Below are 20,472 nucleotides of genomic sequence, written 5' to 3'. Positions count from 1 at the left end.
AAGGAGCGCAGCTCATTGCCAGCAATGGATCAAAGCTGGACGGAGAATGACTTTGACGAGATGAGAGAAGAAGGCTTCAGTCCATCAAACTTCTCAGAGCTAAAGGAGGAATTACGTACACAGTGCAAAGAAACTAAAAATCTTGAAAAAAAAAAAGTGGAAGAACTAATAGCTAGAGTAATTAATGCAGAGAAGGTCATAAACGAAATGAAAGAGATGAAAACCATGACATGAGAAATACATGACAAATGCACAACTTCAGTAACCGATTCGATCAACTGGAAGAAAGAGTATCAGCAATTGAGGATCAAATGAATGAAATGAAGCGAGAAGAGAAACCAAAAGAAAAAAGAAGAAAAAGAAATGAACAAAGCCTGCAAGAAGTATGGGATTATGTAAAAAGACCAAATTTACGTCTGATTGGGGTGCCTGAAAGTGAGGGGGAAAATGGAACCAAGTTGGAAAACACTCTTTAGGATATCATCCAGGAGAACTTCCCCAACCTAGTAGGGCAGGCCAACATTCAAATCCAGGAAATACAGAGAATGCCACAAAGATACTCCTCGAGAAGAGCAACTCCAAGACACATAATTGCCAGATTCACCAAAGTTGAAATGAAGGAAAAAATCTTAAGGGCAGCCAGAGAGAAAGGTCGGGTTACCCACAAAGGGAAGCCCATCAGACTAACAGCAGATCTCTCGGCAGAAACTCTCCAAGCCAGAAGAGAGTGGGGGCGGATATTCAACATTCTTAAAGAAAAGAATTTTAAACCCAGAATTTCATATGCAGCCAAACTAAGTTTCATAAGTGAAGGAGAAATAAAATCCTTTACAGATAAGCAAATGCTTAGAGATTTTGTCACCACTAGGCCTGCCTTACAAGAGACCCTGAAGGAAGCACTAAACATGGAAAGGAACAACCAGTACCAGCCATTGCAAAAACATGCCAAAATGTAAAGACCATCGAGGCTAGGAAGAAACTGCATCAACTAACGAACAAAATAACCAGTTAATATCATAATGGCAGGATCAAGTTCACACATAACAATATTAACCTTAAATGTAAATGGACTAAATGCTCCAATTAAAAGACACAGACTGGCAAATTGGATAGAGTCAAGACCCATCAGTGTGCTGTATTCAGGAGACCCATCTCACATGCAGAGACATACATAGGCTCAAAATAAAGGGATGGAGGAAGATTTACCAAGCAAATGGAGAACAAAAAAAAGCAGGGATTGCAATACTAGTCTCTGATAAAACAGACTTTAAACCATCAAAGATCAAAAGAGACAAAGAAGGCCATTACATAATGGTAAAGGGATCAATTCAACAGGAAGAGCTACTATTCTAAATATATATGCACCCAATACAGGAGCACCCAGATTCATAAAGCAAGTCCTTAGAGACTTACAAAGAGACTTAGACTCCCATACAATAATAATGGGAGACTTCAACACTCCACTGTCAACATTAGACAGATCAACGAGACAGAAAGTTAACAAGGATATCCAGGAATTGAACTCATCTCTGCAGCAAGCAGACCTAATAGACATCTCTAGAACTCTCCACCCCAAATCAACAGAAGATACATTCTTCTCAGCACCACATCGCACTTATTCCAAAATTGACCACATAATTGGAAGTAAAGCACTCCTCAGCAAATGTACAAGAACAGAAATTATAACAAACTGTTTCTCAGACCACAGTGCAATCAAACTAGAACTCAGGACTAAGAAACTCAATCAAAACCGCTCAACTACATGGAAACTGAACAACCTGTTCCTGAATGAACACTGGGTACATAACGAAAGGAAGGCAGAAATAAAGATGTTCTTTGAAACCAATGAGAACAAAGATACAACATACCAGAATCTCTGGGACACATTTAAAGCAGTGTGTAGAGGGAAATTTATAGCACTAAATGTCCACAAGAGAAAGCAGGAAAGATCTAAAATTGACACTCTAACATCACAATTAAAAGAACTAGAGAAGCAAGAGCAAACACATTCAAAAGCTAGCAGAAGACAAGAAATAACTAAGATCAGAGCAGAACTGAAGGAGATAGAGACACAAAAAACCCTCCAAAAAATCAATGAATCCAGGAGTTGGTTTTTTGAAAAGATCAACAAAATTGACAGACCGCTAGCAAGACTAATAAAGAAGAAAAGAGAGAAGAATCAAATAGATGCAATAAAAAATGATAAAGGGGATATCACCACCGACCCCACAGAAATACAAACTACCATCAGAGAATACTATAAACACCTCTATGCAAATAAACTGGAAAATCTAGAAGAAATGGATAATTTCCTGGACACTTACACTCTTCCAAGACTAAACCAGGAAGAAGTTGAATCCCTGAATAGACCAATAGCAGGCTCTGAAAGTGAGGCAATATTTAATAGCCTACCAACCAAAAAAAGTCCTGGACCAGATGGATTCACAGCTGAATTCTACCAGAGGTACAAGGAGGAGCTGGTACCATTCCTTCTGAAACTATTCCAATCAATAGAAAAAGAGGGAATCCTCCCTAACTCATTTTATGAGGCCAACATCATCCTGATACCAAAGACTGGCAGAGACACAACAAAAAAAGAGAATTTTAGACCAATATCCCTGATGACCATCGATGCAAAAATCCTCAATAAAATACTGGCAAACCGGATTCAGCAGCACATCAAAAAGCTTATCCACCATGATCAAGTGGGCTTCATCCCTGGGATGCAAGGCTGGTTCAACATTCACAAATCAATAAACATAATCCAGCATATAAACAGAACCAAAGACAAGAACCACATCATTATCTCAATAGATGCAGAAAAGGCTTTTGACAAAATTCAACAGCCCTTCATGCTAAAAATGCTCAATAAATTCGGTATTGATGGAACGTACCTCAAAATAATAAGAGCTATTTATGACAAACCCACAGCCAATATCATACTGAATGGGCAAAAACTGGAAAAATTCCCTTTGAAAACTGGCACAAGACAGGGATGCCCTCTCTCACCACTCCTATTCAACATAGTGTTGGAAGTTCTGGCTAGGGCAATCAGGCAAGAGAAAGAAATCAAGGGTATTCAGTTAGGAAAAGAAGAAGTCAAATTGTCCCTCTTTGCAGATGACATGATTGTATATTTAGAAAACCCCATTGTCTCAGCCCAAAATCTCCCTAAGCTGATAAGCAACTTCAGCAAAGTCTCAGGATACAAAATTAATGTGCAAAAATCACAAGCATTCTTATACACCAATAAGAGACAAACAGAGAGCCAAATCAGGAATGAACTTCCATTCACGATTGCTTCAAAGAGAATAAAATACCTAGGAATCCAACTTACAAGGGATGTAAAGGACCTCTTCAAAGAGAACTACAAACCACTGCTCAGTGAAATAAAAGAGGACACAAACAAATGGAAGAACATACCATGCTCATGGATAGGAAGAATCAATATCGTGAAAATGGCCATACTGCCCAAGGTAATTTATAGATTCAATGCCATCCCCATCAAGCTACCAATGAGTTTCTTCACAGAATTGGAAAAAACTGCTATAAAGTTCATATGGAACGAAAAAAGAGCCCGCATTGCCAAGACAATCCTAAGTCAAAAGAACAAAGCTGGAGGCATCACGCTACCTGACTTCAAACTATACTACAAGGCTACAGTAACCAAAACAGCATGGTACTGGTACCAAAACAGAGATATAGACCAATGGAACAGAACAGAGTCCTCAGAAATAATACCACACATCTACAGCCATCTGATCTTTGACAAACCTGAGAGAAACAAGAAATGGGGAAAGGATTCCCTATTTAATAAATATTGCTGGGAAAACTGGCTAGCCATAAGTAGAAAGCTGAAACTGGATCCTTTCCTTACTCCTTATATTAAAATTAATTCAAGATGGATTAGAGACTTAAATGTTAGACCTAATACCATAAAAATCCTAGAGGAAAACCTAGGTAGTACCATTCAGGACATAGGCATGGGCAAAGACTTCATGTCTAAAACACCAAAAGCAATGGCAGCAAAAGCAAAAATTGACAAATGGGATCTAATTAAACTAAAGAGCTTCTGCACAGCAAAAGAAACTACCATCAGAGTGAACAGGCAACCTACAGAATGGGAGAAAATTTTTGCAATCTACTCATCTGACAAAGGGCTAATATCCAGAACCTACAAAGAACTCAAACAAATTTACAAGAAAAAACAAACAACCGCATCAAAAAGTGGGCAAAGGATATGAACAGACATTTCTCAAAAGAAGACATTCATACAGCCAACAGACACATGAAAAAATGCTCATCATCACTGGCCATCAGAGAAATGCAAATCAAAACCACAATGAGATACCATCTCACACCAGTTAGAATGGCGATCATTAAAAAGTCAGGAAACAACAGGTGCTGGAGAGGATGTGGAGAAATAGGAACACTTTTACACTGTTGGTGGGACTGTAAACTAGTTCAACCATTATGGAAAACAGTATGGCGATTCCTCAAGGATCTAGAACTAGATGTACCATATGACCCAGCCATCCCATTACTGGGTATATACCCAAAGGATTATAAATCATGCTGCTATAAAGACACATGCACACGTATGTTTATTGTGGCACTATTCACAATAGCAAAGACTTGGAATCAACCCAAATGTCCATCAGTGACAGACTGGATTAAGAAAATGTGGCACATATACACCATGGAATACTATGCAACCATAAAAAAGGATGAATTTGTGTCCTTTGTAGGGACAAGGATGCAGCTGGAAACCATCATTCTTAGCAAACTATCACAAGAACAGAAAACCAAACACCTCATGTTCTCACTCATAGGTGGGAACTGAACAATGAGATCAGTTGGACTCGGGAAGGGGAACATCACACACCGGGGCCTATCATGGGGAGGGGGGAGGGGGGAGGGATTGCATTGGGAGTTATACCTGATGTAAATGACGAGTTGATGGGTGCTGACGAGTTGATGGATGCAGCACACCAACATGGCACAAGTATACATATGTAACAAACCTGCATGTTATGCACATGTACCCTAGAACTTAAAGTATAATAATAATAAAAAAAAAGATTACAAAAAACTAGCTGGGTGAGTTGGCGGGTGCCCGTAGTCCCAGCTACTCGGGAGGCTGAGGCAGGAGAATGGCGTGAACCCGAGAGGCAGAGCTTGTAGTGAGCTGAGATCCGGCCACTGCACTCCAGCCCGGGCGACAGAGCAAGACTCTGCCTCAAAAAAAAAAAAGAACTTATTCATGTAACCAAACACCACCTGTTGTTCTAAAAATCAATTGAAATTAAATAAATAAATAAATAATAAAATGTAAAAAAAAAAAAAAGAAATATACAATAATTGCTAACCACAGTCGTCACTCTACTATACTATTAAACACTATTATCCTAACTGTATGTTTGTACCTATTAACCAGCCTCTGTTGGGATTAGGGAAAAGCTAACTGGTTGGAAATGGATTTGAAGCTGTTCGCATAGCACTGTCTTTTGATTGCAGAAATGACCACCAGAGTTGGAGCTAAAGGGATGACAGAGGTGTTAAACCTCTCCCCAGCCACACCATAATGCAACCACTGATACAGACATAAAGACATAGAAACATGATCACAAGGGTAACACCTCACTCTCCTCCTTAAAAACCTTTGATAACTCATCACTGTATATTGGTTAAACTCATCACTGTATATTGGTTAAAATGCATTTTCTAAAAAAAAGAAAAAATTTCTTTTTTATATTTCACACTTAGTTATAGTAAGGACTATACACACTCATACCGTAGTTATATTAAACTGCTCACTTTTCCCAAAACATGATACTCATTCTTCAGTGTTGGTGATCATGTTATCTCTTCTATCTGTATTACCTATCTCCTTCCATGTGTGGCAATTCTCTCCATCACTGAAACTCCAGATAAAAAAATGTCACTTTCGCAAAAAAAGACTACTATAATTACTGAAAATAAGGATAACCTGAATCCTCAAGAAATGACATATATTTGGTATATTTCAACTTAATAAGGTAGGATCAGATTAATCTAATTTCTTAATTGGGAAAAGTATCTCACAAAATAGTGAAGTTGTAACAAGTTTTGTATTTCAAAGGAGTAAATTTCAGTTACTTGGGAATTCATTTGTTTGTACTCTGTGATTCACTGATTATTGAAAATAAATGTGACATCAACAGAAAATGCTCTCTCTCTCTCTCTCTCTCTCTCTCTCTCCCCCCCTCTCTCCAGAGATTGCTTTATTCATTCAACCAAATTATAGTCACTTATTCCACATCCCTGGCTCCCAAAGGATCTCAAAGAGTTAACATGTTTGCTTCACACTCCAGTTCAGAATGCCACTCTTCTTTCTACTATTGGAATTCTGCTCCAGCATTACATTACAGAGCTTCCCTAATGTCTGCCTATGGGGATGCGGGTAATGGTGCCATCTGACACTTGTCATAATTTCATTCAAACTCATATTGCTTTTACATTGTATCTCTCTTTGCCATTCTGGCTCCTAACTGCCAGCAGCAGGCTCAAATTTTACCTAAATGGGAGCATTTTGACTTGGGGAAAGAACACTGCTCAGTGCCATTTGCTTAATCGTATACATTACTGCAGAGAAAGGGTTCTGACCCAGGGCCAAATCCCCGGCATCCAGGGCACAGGAAGTTTCCTTATTATTATTATTATACTTTAAGTTCTGGGATACATGTGTAGAACGTGGAGGTTTGTCACATAGGTATACATGTTCCATGGTGGTATGCTGCACCCATCAACCTGTCACCTACATTAGGTATTTCTCCTAATGCTCTCCCTCCCTTAGCCTCCCACCCCCCGGACAGGCCCCAGTGTGTGGTGTTTCCCTCCCTGTGTCCATGTGTTCTCATTGTTGAACTCCCACTTATGAGTGAGAATACGCAGTGTTTGCTTTTCTGTTCCTGTGTTAGTTTGCTGAGAATGATGGTTTCCAGCTTTACCCATGTCCCTGCAAAGGACATGAACTCATCCTTTTTATGGATGCATAGTATTCCATGGTGTATATGTGCCACATTTTCTTTATTCAGTCTATCATTGATGGGCATTTGGGTTGGTTCCAAGTCTTTGCTATTGTGAATAGTGCTGCAATAAACATACATATGCATGTGTCTTTGTAGTAGAATGATTTGTAATCCTTTGGGTATATACCCAGTAACGGGATTGCTGGGTCAAATGGTACTTCTGGTTCTAGATCCTTGAGGAATCACCACACTGTCTTCCACAATGGTTGAACTAATTTACACTCCCATCAACAGTGTAAAAACATTCCTATTTCTCCACATCCTCTCCAGCATGTGTTCTTTCCTGACTTTTTAATGATTGCCATTCTGATGGGCATGAGATGGTATCTCATTATAGTTTTGATTTGCATTTCTCTAATGACCAGTGATGATGAACTTTTTTCATATGTTTGTGGGCTGCACTTCTTTTGAGAAGTGTCTGTTCATATCCTTCACCCACTTTTTGATGGGGATATTTGTTTTATTCTTGTAAATTTATTTAAGTTCTTTGTAGATTCTGGATATTAGCCCTTTGTCAGATGGATAGATTGCAAAAATTTTCTCCCATTCTGTACATTATCTGTTCACTCTGATGATAGTTTCTTTTGCTGTGCAGAAGCTCTTTAGTTTGATTAGATCCCAGTTGTCAATTTTGGCTTTTGTTGCCATTGCTTTTTGTGTTTTAGTCATGAAGTCTCTGCCCATGCCTATGTCCTGAATGGTATTGCCTAGGTTTTCTTCTAGGGTTTTTATGGTTATAGGTCTTACATTTAAGTCTTTAATCCATCTTGAGTTAATTTTTGTGTAAGGTGTAAGGAAGGGGTCCAGCTTCAGTTTTCTGCATATGGCTAGCCAGTTTTCCCAACACCACTTATTAAATAGGGAATCATTTCCCCATTGCTTGTTTTTGTCAGATTTGTCAAAGATCAGATAGTTGTAGATGTGTGGTGTTATTTCTGAGGCCTCTGTTCCGTTCCATTGGTCTATATTTCTGTTTTGGTACCAGTACCATACTGTTTTGGTTACTGTAGCCTTGTAGTATAGTTTGAAGTCAGATAGCATGATGCTTCCAGCTTTGTTCTTTTTGCTTAGGATTGTCTTGGCTACACAGGCTATTTTTTGGTTCCATATGAAATTTAAGGTATTTTTTTCTAATTCTGTGAAGAAATTCAAAGGTAGCTTGATGGGGATAGCATTGAATCTATACATTACTTTGGGCAGTATGGCCATTTTCATGATATTCATTCTTCCTATCCATTTGTATGGAAGTTTTTCCATTTGTTTGTGTCTTCTCGTATTTCCTTGAGCAGTGGTTTGTAGTTCTCTTTGAAGAGGTCCTTCTCTTCCCTTGTAAGTTTTATTCCTAGGTATTTGATTCCGTTTGTAGCAATTGTAGTTCACTTATGATTTGGCTCTCTGCTTGCCTATTGGTGTATAGGAAAGCTTGTGATTTTTGCACATTGATTTTGTATCCCAGAGCACAGAAAATTTCAAGGGCAAGAAACCAGCCCCTGCAGAGATATGAAAATCATTGCTAAGCAGCAAAATGGGAGGTGGGGTGGAAAAGAGTCTTAGTGGAACCTGTTACCCCAAATCAAGGCTGGGCCTGAAGCATTTGATTAGAATGAAGGGAAGAAAGAAAAAAAGCTCCCTGCACTTACCAAATATATGCATCTTAACTGTTCCTCCTCCCATAAATTCTAAGTGCTAATCAAAGAGACAGTATGAAGTAAAATTTTGAAGAAGGCAGGTGATATATGTAGGATAACAAGACCCAGGGGACAGATAAATGATTTTAATTAACCAGAATATATGTTCTAAAAGGGCCTGGAAACAGAGATGTCCCTATAATGAGGGAGACAATAAGCCAGTCCTATGAGGAGGTGTAGCTGAAGAGGTCGAAGAAATAACGACACAACTGGAGGTAAAGAGGGAAGGGTATTAAACTATGAGTTGTCAGGAAGCATTTAGATATCTTGCTGTTAAAGAAACCCAGGATATTTTCAGTGCTGGCATAAGGAGATGAGAAATCAAGTCTGCGGGGAGAAAAAAAAATTAATTTTGGGGGCAAGTGGGGGTGAGTGCAGGGAGTAGAGTGAAGAGGGAATATAAACAAAATAATATTCTTAGATGTGGGAAAAGTGTGGTATCGTGTCACATAGCCCCATTTCTCTTCAGGGCCTGTCCACATTCTAATCAATAACTGGCCAGCCTCTTGACCAGGACTTTCATGGAGGATGATAGCTTTTGTCAGAAAAGACTCTTTCAGAGTCTTTTCCTTCTCATTCTATAGGCAGCTGTATAAACCTCATCCCAGCTCCAGATATATCAGGCTAGGATCTGGTTAAGAAACCAAACACACACAAAAAGAAAATAAAAACTAAAAAACCTTGTTCAGAGCTTTTGCAAGGATGGATTAGCTAAAGATTTTCACATAAAATTTTCTCAGGAGCCCCCTCCAGGATTTCCAGGCATTCCAACATAATTTATGTGATTTATAGTCTTCTCTTCTGTATTTCTCTGGGGTTATACGTTTCTACTTTCACCGCAGCTTCTTGCAGTCCTTCTTGGATCTCGAATAGACATGTATATTAACTTTAAATCTGCAAATCCGCAAGCTGAAGCCATCCAAACAAACAGTATGTATCTCTCAACACCTTGAACTCTAAATCTGGGTCCTCTGCTGTAAACCACACTTCATCATAACTTTCATAATTTCCAAGTACTTAGTTACAACAAAATTGAGGAGATTAAAATCTCTCTTTTTGTGGTCTTAACATTTTATTCTCTTGTCAAGCTAGCACCAAGAGACTAATCCAACAAAGACCGAATGAAGTATTAGATTGAAATAACATCCACAGTCATCTCCATATTTCTCAAATAGTCATTATTGATTTATCAAGAAAACATTATTTTCTCTCAAAATTCAAACTCCCTAGCACTATACTCAAGGTCCTCTAAGATTTTGATCCATCAAAATGTTCAGCCTTTATATCTCATAGCATCCCTCTACTCAGTCTCTGTTATAACCTTGAACTACTTACAAGTTCATAAATTTTAACACCTCCCTTCCTTTTTCATGCTTTCCTTCTGGTCAGTATGCTTATCCCCACATATTATGCTTACTGAAATGATAATCATTTTTCAAGTCCCAGGTCAAATGCTGCTTCTTCATAGAATTTACCTGATCCCTGAGTGAGATTTAACACTTCCTTTCTCTGTGCCACAGTGGTAGTTTTTTGCTTATAGCTCTGCTGAACACTTACTGCCTTGTGTACATATCTGGATCCTGCCTGCCAATAATTGGTAAGCCCCAGAAGGTAGAGGACAACTGTGGTTCATTTCAGCCTACCTACCATAGCCTCATGAAAACACATCTTTTAAATGTGGATCACTGACCATAACCATGCTTGTTTTCACTTAAGATGAGGACAGCTTAAAAACAATGTGATTTGTAGGCCGGGCGTGGTGGCTCAAGCCTGTAATCCCAGCACTTTGGGAGGCCGAGACGGGCGGATCACGAGGTCAGGGAATCCTGACCTCCTGGCTAACACGGTGAAACCCCGTCTCTACTAAAAAATACAAAAAACTAGCCGGGCGAGGTGGCAGGCGCCTGTAGTCCCAGCTACTCGGGAGGCTGAGGCAGGAGAATGGCGTAAACCCGGGAGACAGTGAGCTGCAGTGAGCTGAATCCAGCCACTGCACTCCAGCCTGGGCGACAGAGCGAGGAAAAAAAAAAAAAAAAACACAATGTGATTTGTATATCTGATTGTATATCAATCTTGAAAAACACTGTTGCTACTTATGCCTTAATACTTTGGGAGGACTGGGCAAATCCTTTGGTCATCCTGGAACCTTATTGTAATGGATGCACTAGGGGCAGAGGCATAGAAAGATCCGATGTGGAAAAGTTCGTAATGGGACTAAACCATATACTGTGAAATTCATCTTTTGTTTGTTTTTTTCAAGGGATGCCTCAAAAGTTGATAATGTATAGGAAGAAACTGCTTTTACCTTTTCCCTACCACTTTAAAAAACAAATATTTTAACTTTGGAAATGTCATTTCGTCAGCTGATATAGCTATACACATAGAGTCCCAGTTCAAAGAAAAAATGCCCACAGATTGAGTCAATTATACAAAAACTCACTTAAAATATAAAGTATTTGCTTAACTCAACATTTTTGTGTAGCTATGTTATTTACTTTTGCATTTATTTCTACCCTATTTTACTCAATAAAGATTGTTTAACAATGAGAACACATTCAGTAAACTAATGATAAATACAAACAGATAATCAGGACTAGGATAAATACAAATTACATGTATTTATAAGTTTATTTATCCATTTATTGTCTGAATCTTGCATTAGACTATAATCTTGATGGCAGTGTTTATGTCTGTTTCATTCATCACTATGTACTCAACACCTGCCATATAGTAGATATTCAATAAATGCGTTGAATTAATGTATTTTAAAATAACATTTTATGTAGATCATAAAACAAATTAATTTGCTGTAATAGAGCCTCCAATTTGGATATGAACTTCCTGGCAGCCAAATAAAAAGTGAAGAAACGCGTAGTTCTCAAAAAAAATTATACAAAACTTTTAGGTGAAACAAACCTTTCTCTAGAATTCAGTTCTAAATAAGTTGCTTGCATGGGGCTTATAAGAGGCACTGGGTGATATATGAAATGATAGCCATAATAGTACTTCTACAGCAAATATAGACATCACTTTACTTTAGCTGTATCTTGTTACATACTTTGATGAAAGTAAAAGCCAGAACAGCAAAACACAAGTTGGGGAGAAGAGGTGGCTCCTGTGAGAAACTAAAAAACATAGGGATATCTTGATATATAGCCTTTTGGGAGTCTGGTGTGACTCAAGCATAGAATGTTATATTTCTTTAGATCCTCTATAGTGCCAACATAATATCTTGTGTATAACATATACTTACTTCTAACTGAGTAAACATTTTGAAAATATCCAATTGCATTTAGTAAGTCCCATTCTTTCTTCTTCCCCACCTCTGTGCCTTTGCTTTTGTTGCTCACTTTATCTAGAAAGTCTTCTCTATCTTCTTTCCATCTGTCAAAAATATAACCTGTCTTTCAAGATTAACCAGAAATGCTACTTATTTTTGTGAACACTTCCTGATTTGCTCAACCAGCTGTGATCCTTTGAAACCAGAAGGTATAGGTTACCTCTCCTATTTTACATTTATTTTATTCTGCTTTGTATTACAATCATTTAGAAATTTTGTCCTAATGGCAGGAATACTGTCTCACTCATCCCACATTCTCCAAAGGGCCTACTATTCATACTAGGTATTTCCAAAATCTTCAGTTGAATAACAATGGGTTGGGAATTTTGAGATTCCATCAATCTTATGAGTTAATCTCATTTGGTTAATCACTTTGGCAATTTAGCGTGAAACCATAAGTCATAGAGATTCTTTAAAAAGATATTTTTTAAAGTAATAATAGTTGGGATGTTGTGTGTAAACAGGGAAGAACATTTATGAGTATGGGAGCTGTAATGTACAGGACAAAATTCAAGGGTCTACTAAAACCTTGAATTTAATCACTATGTGAAACAATTAATATTACCTAGTTTTGTGGTCATAAATTATAATCCTGATCCTGACCCTGGCCTTTTGTCTTATTTGGGAGTTTACAGGGCTAGCTATATAAAATACATAAACAGTGCAATAAGAGCTGCTGTTTATTTTCCTCAGATCACAGTCTGGCTTTGGCTTTGGTGAAGGTAATGGCTAGATAGACTGCTCCTTGCACAATGACTTTATTTTTTTTGGAAGAAATGTTGTGTTCAATCTGACCATAAGAAAATTTGTTACTTATCATCATTCTCAGCTCCTTGACATTGTGCCCAAGCATTTCCAGAAGCCTCTGGGCAATATGTGCTCAGTTTTCATGTTGCTCCTACAACCAGTGTTGAATATCAAAGTCTGACCTTTGCATCTCATATTCATCCTGTCAGCAGTGCCTCCAAGTTTCTTTCAGGGAGGCTTAATTTTGACATAAGTTGTGTACTGTGATCAGCCAAATGTCTTGTTTCTCTTTTTTGCAATCTTAGGTTTCACAAGAAGTCTAAGAGGGGTTATGAGGCCAGTCAGAAGATACCGTTACCTCAAAAGGCAGTACTGAGGAAAAAGAAGGGAGAACAATGATTGAAGGGGTTGAGGGACTCAATTACATTATTTTTAAATTAACAGCTTTATTGAGATATATTTCATATATCATAAAATTTACCCTTTTAAAGTGTACAGTTCAGTAGTTTTTAGTATATTCACAGAGATACGCAACCATCACCACAATCTAATTTTAGAATATTCTCAACAGCTTTTTGATAAATGCCTTTGATCGTAACTGGTAGTGGGAAAGAGAATATCCTATGTAGGCTTAGCCTCACTGTAGGAGATATAAATTGAAGTGTGAATGATCATGAATATCAACATATATGAAAGCAGCAGTTTATACACTAGTACTAAATTATGTCCTTTTGTATTAAAGTGACACACTATCATTTTTTTATACCTGAATACAATGTAATTATGCAGTACTGATACATTCAAATATCTCAATGTGAGTAATTAAAACCACAAAGAATATGAGCTTAATGTGGATGCTAAATATAGCAGCTGAACATTGGATTCATGCCTGCTGCCACCCACACCATTTTATATTGATCAGAAAAACAAAAATGTATCGATGGGATCGTTTTTCTTATGTTTTCTGGTCATCTTTCCAAATTACCACATGCATTATTTTTACTAATAAGTATCTTATTTTACCTCTGTGTTAAGAATCCTAGTTTTGATCTCTAGCTTTAAAATTCGGTTTTTATGGTTGCTAGGGAACTAACATATAATTCTTCAAGCTATTATAATATAAAGGTGTAATTACACACTTGTTTTCAGAAAAAAAATACATCCAAAGACAATGTTTTCAAAAATAAGATTAACTAATAAAGCTACTTCTATGTGGAAAATAAATAAAAATTAAACAGGGAAATAGCAGTATGCATGATAATAGAGGAATCATCCGAACTCCCTCTTGTCCTCCCCTACCTGCCACTTCTTCAAATCTATTCTTTGTAATGAAACAATCTTGATTTGTCTCCCAATGCAAAACATAGTCTTCTGTTTCTGCCTTCAGTAATATTTCATTTAGCTCCCCTCCAAAATTAGAAACAAGAAACTCATTATAGTGGGTTATGAAATTTACTCCTGATAGATTCTCAAATTTGTTATTAATATTTCATTATTGTGATTACTGATGGTCTTAGGTTCAGGGGGAAGCTGTTCTGGGATAATCAATCTCCTGTCTTTATGAGAAACATTATTCATAAACTTATGTAAAAGGTCTGCTCTTTCATTATAGTATAACTAGCTAACAATCTATCTGTGTATGCCCATCTGACCTTGCAATTACTGGCTTATCTTTATGATGCATTGCAATGGAGTTATTAATTCCACTTCCTTAAGACTTTTATTCTTTTGCTCTGCAGGTCAGCTAGGAAGAATGATAGAGATACCATTAATAATAATTATCATCAACTCTGGTGGCATATAGAAAACACTCTTTCAAAAGATTGGCATTTGCTCTTGAAGACAAGCAATGGTAGATGCCTCCATTTCCAGGAAAACATTGTCTAACTCAGAAACATCAACTCAGTGGTAGCAGTTACTGGCTGAGAAAATGAGAACATGAAAATTCAACAGCATGGAGGCTCTCAGCTGTAAATGGACTGATTTGTTTCTTATAGGCCTTCTGGCAAAATCCCCAATTATTACCTTTGTCCCTTTCATAATGGTCCTGCTTGTTGCATGATTTACCACTGTTAGTCTGTTAGTAAAAGAGAGAAGGGAGCACAAAGTGCCAGCCATACAAACACTAGAGTTCCCTGTTCCAACAATGTTAAAATCACATTCATGCAAATGCATTTACAGTCTATTTGTCTCAATCAAAAATACTCTTAGAATCCCTCCTGTTTCAGGGAAGCATACTTTGTTTGGAAGTTGGGGATGGTGAAATCACATTACCACACCAGATTCTTGAAAGGGACTCACAAAGATCATCTTGCTCAGGAAACCATTTGAAGGCAGGCTGTTAAAACCATTATGAGTTAATTACGTCCATGTTCTCTTACATCTCCTTGGGCAAGAAGAATGGTGAGAATAGGAGTAATCTTGCAGAAAGTGATGGTGAGATTACACCAATAATTCTGGATTTCCATTGTTCTTTCCATTTATTCTTACCACTATCCAGGACCAGGCTCTATATTTTTGCCCTATGACAGGATTACTACAAGAGTTCCCTTAGTGACTTCATCCAGTTTGGCAATCACCACCACTATCAGAATTATCAATGCCTCAGACTATTTCATTTTGTCACAATTTAGTGATCTAAATCAATTCCCTTCCTGGTTCCCAGTATAATTATTTTTTAAGGACAAGTACTTCTTAGACATCTACTATTATCAAGCACCATTCTAGGCACTGCGGATAGCACAGAGAACAAAACAGACAAAAATACTCACTCTAATAGAACTCATTCTAATTAGGAGAATGAGATAATAAATAAGTAAACATCTGAAATGTCAGATGGTGGTCCAGGCTCTGGACAATAATAGCATAAAGATATAAAATAGCAGTTATTAGGGTGTGGTGATGGGAAAACAGAGAAATAGTTACAATCTCACATTTTTATAAAATAGTTTTTTATCTCTCTTCTGAAATTTGCCTTTACCGTCCTTTTATGTATGTTTACCCATATGCTTTTTGGAGGGAATTGGGCAGGATATATAGTAGGTAAATACATATATGTATCCTATCATAATAATTCAGAATTCTTCTGACTGGTTTTCAGGGTACTCTGTGATGATTAACTTTAGGTGTCAACTTGACTGGATTAAGAGATTACCCAGATAACTGGTAAAGCATTATTCCTGAGTATGTCTAGGAGGGTGTTTCCAAAAGAGACTGCCATTTGAATCAGTGGACTGAGTATGGAATACCCACCCTCACCCAATATTGGTGAGCACTGTCAAATCGGCTGAGGGCACAGAGAGAAGAAAAAGTCAGAAGAAAGGTAAATCTGTGTGCACTTTCTGTCTTCTGGAGTTGGGACACCCTTCTTCTCCTGCTCTTGGACATCAGCAATCCAGGTTCTCTGGCCCTTGGACTCTGGGACCTACACTAGTCTTCTCAGGCCTTAGGCCTCAGACTGAGAGTTACACCATTACCTTCCCTGGCTCTGAGGACTCTGGACTTCGACTGAGTCACCCTACCAGCTTCCCTGGTTCTCCAGCTTGCAAACAGTATATCACAGGAATCCCCAACCTCGATAATTGCATAAGCCAATTCCCCTAATAAATCCCTTCTCATATATATGTGTGCACGTGTATGGGTATATGAGAGGATGTGTGTATGTGTGTGCGTGTATACATACACACACAGAGAACCCTGACTAACACATCCTTCATATTCTGATCAAAATACACCTTTTTTTGGTCTGTGGTTTTTTTTTTTTTTTTTTTAATCATACTTTAAGTTCTGGGATACATGTGCAGAATGTGCAGGTTTGTTACATAGTTATACACCTGCCACGGTGGATTGCTGCACCCATCAACCCATCATCTACATCAGATATTTCTCCTAATGCTGTCCCTCCCCTAGAACCCCACCCCGGACAGGCCCCAGTGTGTGATGTTCCATCACTGTGTCCATGTGTTCTCATTGTTCAACTCCCACTTATGAATGACAATGTGTGGTGTTTGGTTTTCTGTTTTAGTTTGCTGAGAATGATGGTTTCCAGTTTCATCCATGTCCCTACAAAGGACATGAACTCATTCTTTTTTATGGCTGCACAGTATCCCATGTTGTATATGTGCCACATTTTCTCTATCTAGTCTATCATTGATGGGCATTTGGGTTGGTTCCAAGTCTTTGCTATTGTGAACAGTGTTCCAATAAACATACGTGTGCATGTGTCTTTGTAGTAGAATGATTTATAATCCTTTGGGTATATACCCAGTAATGGGATAGTTGGGTCAAACAGTATTTGTTGCTCTAGATGCTTGAGGAATCGCCACACTATCTTCCACAATGGTTGAACTAATTTACACTCCCACCAACAGTATAAAAACGTTTCTATTTCTCCACACCCTCTCCAGCATCTGTTGCTTCCTGACTTTTTAACCATCGTCATTCTAACTAGTGTGAGATGGTATCTCATTGTAGCCTTGATTTGCATTTCTCTAATGACCAGTGATGATGAGCTTTATTTCATATGTTTGTTGGCTGCATAAATGTCTTCTTTTCAGAAGTGTCTATTCACATCCTTTGCCCACTTTCTGATGGGGATGTTTGGTTTCTTTCTCATAAATTTGTTTAAGTTCTTTGTAGATTCTGGATATTCGCCCTTTGTTAGATGGATAAATTGCAAAAATTTTCTCCCATTCTGTACATTGGCTGTTCACTCTGATGATACTATCTTTTGCTGTGCAGAAACTCTTTAGTTTAATTAGATCCCATTTGTCAATTTTGACTTTTTTTACTAAGGCTTTTGGTGTTTTAGTCATGAAGCCTTTGTCCATGCCTATGTCCTAAATGGTATTGCCTAGGTTTTCTTCTAGGGTTTCTATGGTTTTAGGTCTTATGTTTAAGTCTTTAATCTGCCTTGAGTTAATTTTTGTATAAGGTGTAAGGAAGGGATTCAGTTTCAGTTTTCTGCATGTGGCTAGCCAGTTTTCCCAACACCATTTATTAAATAGGCCATCCTTTCCCCAATGCTTGCTTTTGTCAGTTTTGTCAAAGATTGGATGGTTGTAGATATGTGGTGTGGTGTTATTTCCGAGGCCTCTGTTCTGTGCCATTGGTCTATATATCTTTTTTGTTACCAGTACCATGCGATTTTGGTTACTGCAGTCTTGTAGTATAGTTTGAAGTCAGGTAGCATGATGCCTCCAGCCTTTTTAGTTCTTGCCCAGGATTGTCTTGGCTATGTGGGCTATTTTTTGGTTCCATATGAAATTTAAAGTAGTTTTTCTAATTCTGTGAAGAAATTCAATGGTAGCTTGATGGGGATAGCATTGAATCTATAAATTACTTTGGGAAGTATGGCCATTTTCACAATATTGATTCTTCCTATCCATGAGCATGGAATGTTCTTCCATTTGTTTGTGTCCTCTTTTATTTCCTTGAGCAGTGGTTTGTAGTTCTCCTTGAACAGGTCCTTCACATCCCTTGTAAGTTTTGTTCCTAGGTATTTTATTCTCTTTGTAGCAATTGTGAGTGGGAGTTCACTCATGATTTATAATGATCAAAATATGCCTTTTAAAACTTCAGTCTCCTAACACAGATTGAAAAGAGTATTTAAATCTGTCACATCATCATTGCTGATGGGCCTTGCCATAAAATTTTCTCTTCAAATTCCCTCACAAGTTTCTCCTATGGTAATATCATACACAATAGGTCCAGTGTATTATAATATTTTATGTGAAGATGCTCCAAATCAAGACCTGCCCATAAGGCTCTGGATGGTAGAGTGGAGGAAATAAGAGCCCCATCCCTATCATAAAAACAGTCTGACAGAATATGACTTAAGTTGTATATAAGAGGTTGTGAAAACCACAAGCTACAGCCCAACAACTAATAAGGAATGCATGCGTTTTCATTCCCATCCTGGGAGATCAGCAGGCATTAACTATAAGGGAACAGTAAGAATACTCAGGATGGAATATTTCACTTTATACAACATCTCATCAAAGTGTACCAAATTTGGACCCAAATCACCATATCCTAGGCATGTTTCTTGCTCTCTGTTGAACTCAAAGTATACTAAGTTGAGGCTAGAAGCAAAAGACAGACATTTGAGGCCTGCTGAGAATTAAGCCCGCCCTCTTTGGAAACATAGAAATAAGAAGGCACACAGCAAAGGGAAAAGGTACATTTATTACTATAAACCATTTTCTTCTCCCTAATCTGTGCCCCAGAAAAGGATAGGTTATAAAAGAGCTTAGAGAGAAAAAAACTTATTAAAGACAAAATATCACAGCTTGTATAAGAAAGAAGAGTTAGAGCTTGACTTACCAATTCCAAGACTAGTAAGTCAGTTAAGGGAGAGGATTTCACATATATTTCTAAGTCTAGAAATATATGTATGTATTGTGTGTGTGTGTGTGTGTGTGTGTGTGTGGAGAGAGAGAGAGAGAGATTGACTGATTGCCTGGTGAAATTGCAATGGAAATACCTGATTGTACATGAACTAGCATATAAGGATGAGGAAAGGTATTTCAGAAGGGTGTTATCATGCCCAGAATGCTCACTATGGTTTGAATATGTTCCCCAAAGTTTGTTTGTTGGAAACTTGGTCTCTAACTCAGGGATGTTTTGATCATGAGGGCACCACCCTCACAAATGGATTAATACCACAGGAGCAGATTCATTATTGTATTCTGTTACAGCGACATAAAGACAATGCTCTATGTTTCTGAGATTAATAGAGATAGCAGTTAGAATGAAAGAAAATGTATTGTTGTGATACACTTGTGTCCAGTCATAATTGTATGATGATTCATTTGCCAGTAGAGTTTAGAGTATGAGAAAGTGGCATCAGATTTATTCAGCACAGGAGAAAACTAATAAGGGTCAATTGACCAAGGGCAATAAATATTTTCCACTTATATCCAATACACCCAGAGAAATTTTGTATGGAGTGGGAGTTTTGTTAGTTTCCCAGGGTTGTCATAACAAATTACAGTTTTTGGCTTAAAATAACAAAAAATTATTCTCGCATAATTCTGGAGGTCAGAATTCTGAAATCAAGGTGTTAGCAGGGATGGTTCCTTCTGGAGGTTCTGAGAGAGAATCCACTCCATGCCTCTGTCCTAGCTTTTGGTTGCTATTGGCATTTCTTGGCTTATGGTGGCATCACCTCGATTTCTGTATCTGTCTTCACATAGCTTTTACCTCTGTCTCTTTGTATCTCAAATCTCTTTTTTTCTCCCATAAGGACACCAGCCATTGGACTTTGGAACCCTCCTAAATCCAGGATGATCTCAGCTCAAGATTCTTAAATTAATTACATCTGCAAAGACCCTATTTCCAAATAAGGTCACATTTACAGGTACTAGGGGCTAGGTCTTGGACATATCTTTTGTGGGGACACAATTCAACCCGCTACAGTGTTTCTCAGGAAAGGGGAGGTAAATCTTCAACAACTGTCCGGGTGGGCCACTCAACAACTGAAATTTTTTCTTTTCAAAGAGCTAGGTATCTGTTGGTATAGTTCTTAATTTCTTAGGGGCTTGCCTTTTCCAAGGACTTATTACCAAAAAAAGCAGCTGCTAATTTCACAAATCTACTTTATTATGAGCTCTGTCCCTGAGGCTGT

This window comes from Chlorocebus sabaeus, chromosome X, assembly GCF_047675955.1.
Source record: "Chlorocebus sabaeus isolate Y175 chromosome X, mChlSab1.0.hap1, whole genome shotgun sequence".
In the NCBI taxonomy this organism is placed as follows: Eukaryota; Metazoa; Chordata; class Mammalia; order Primates; family Cercopithecidae; genus Chlorocebus; species Chlorocebus sabaeus.
The sequence above is the reverse complement of the archived record's forward strand: the minus strand, read 5'-3'. Positions refer to the sequence as shown.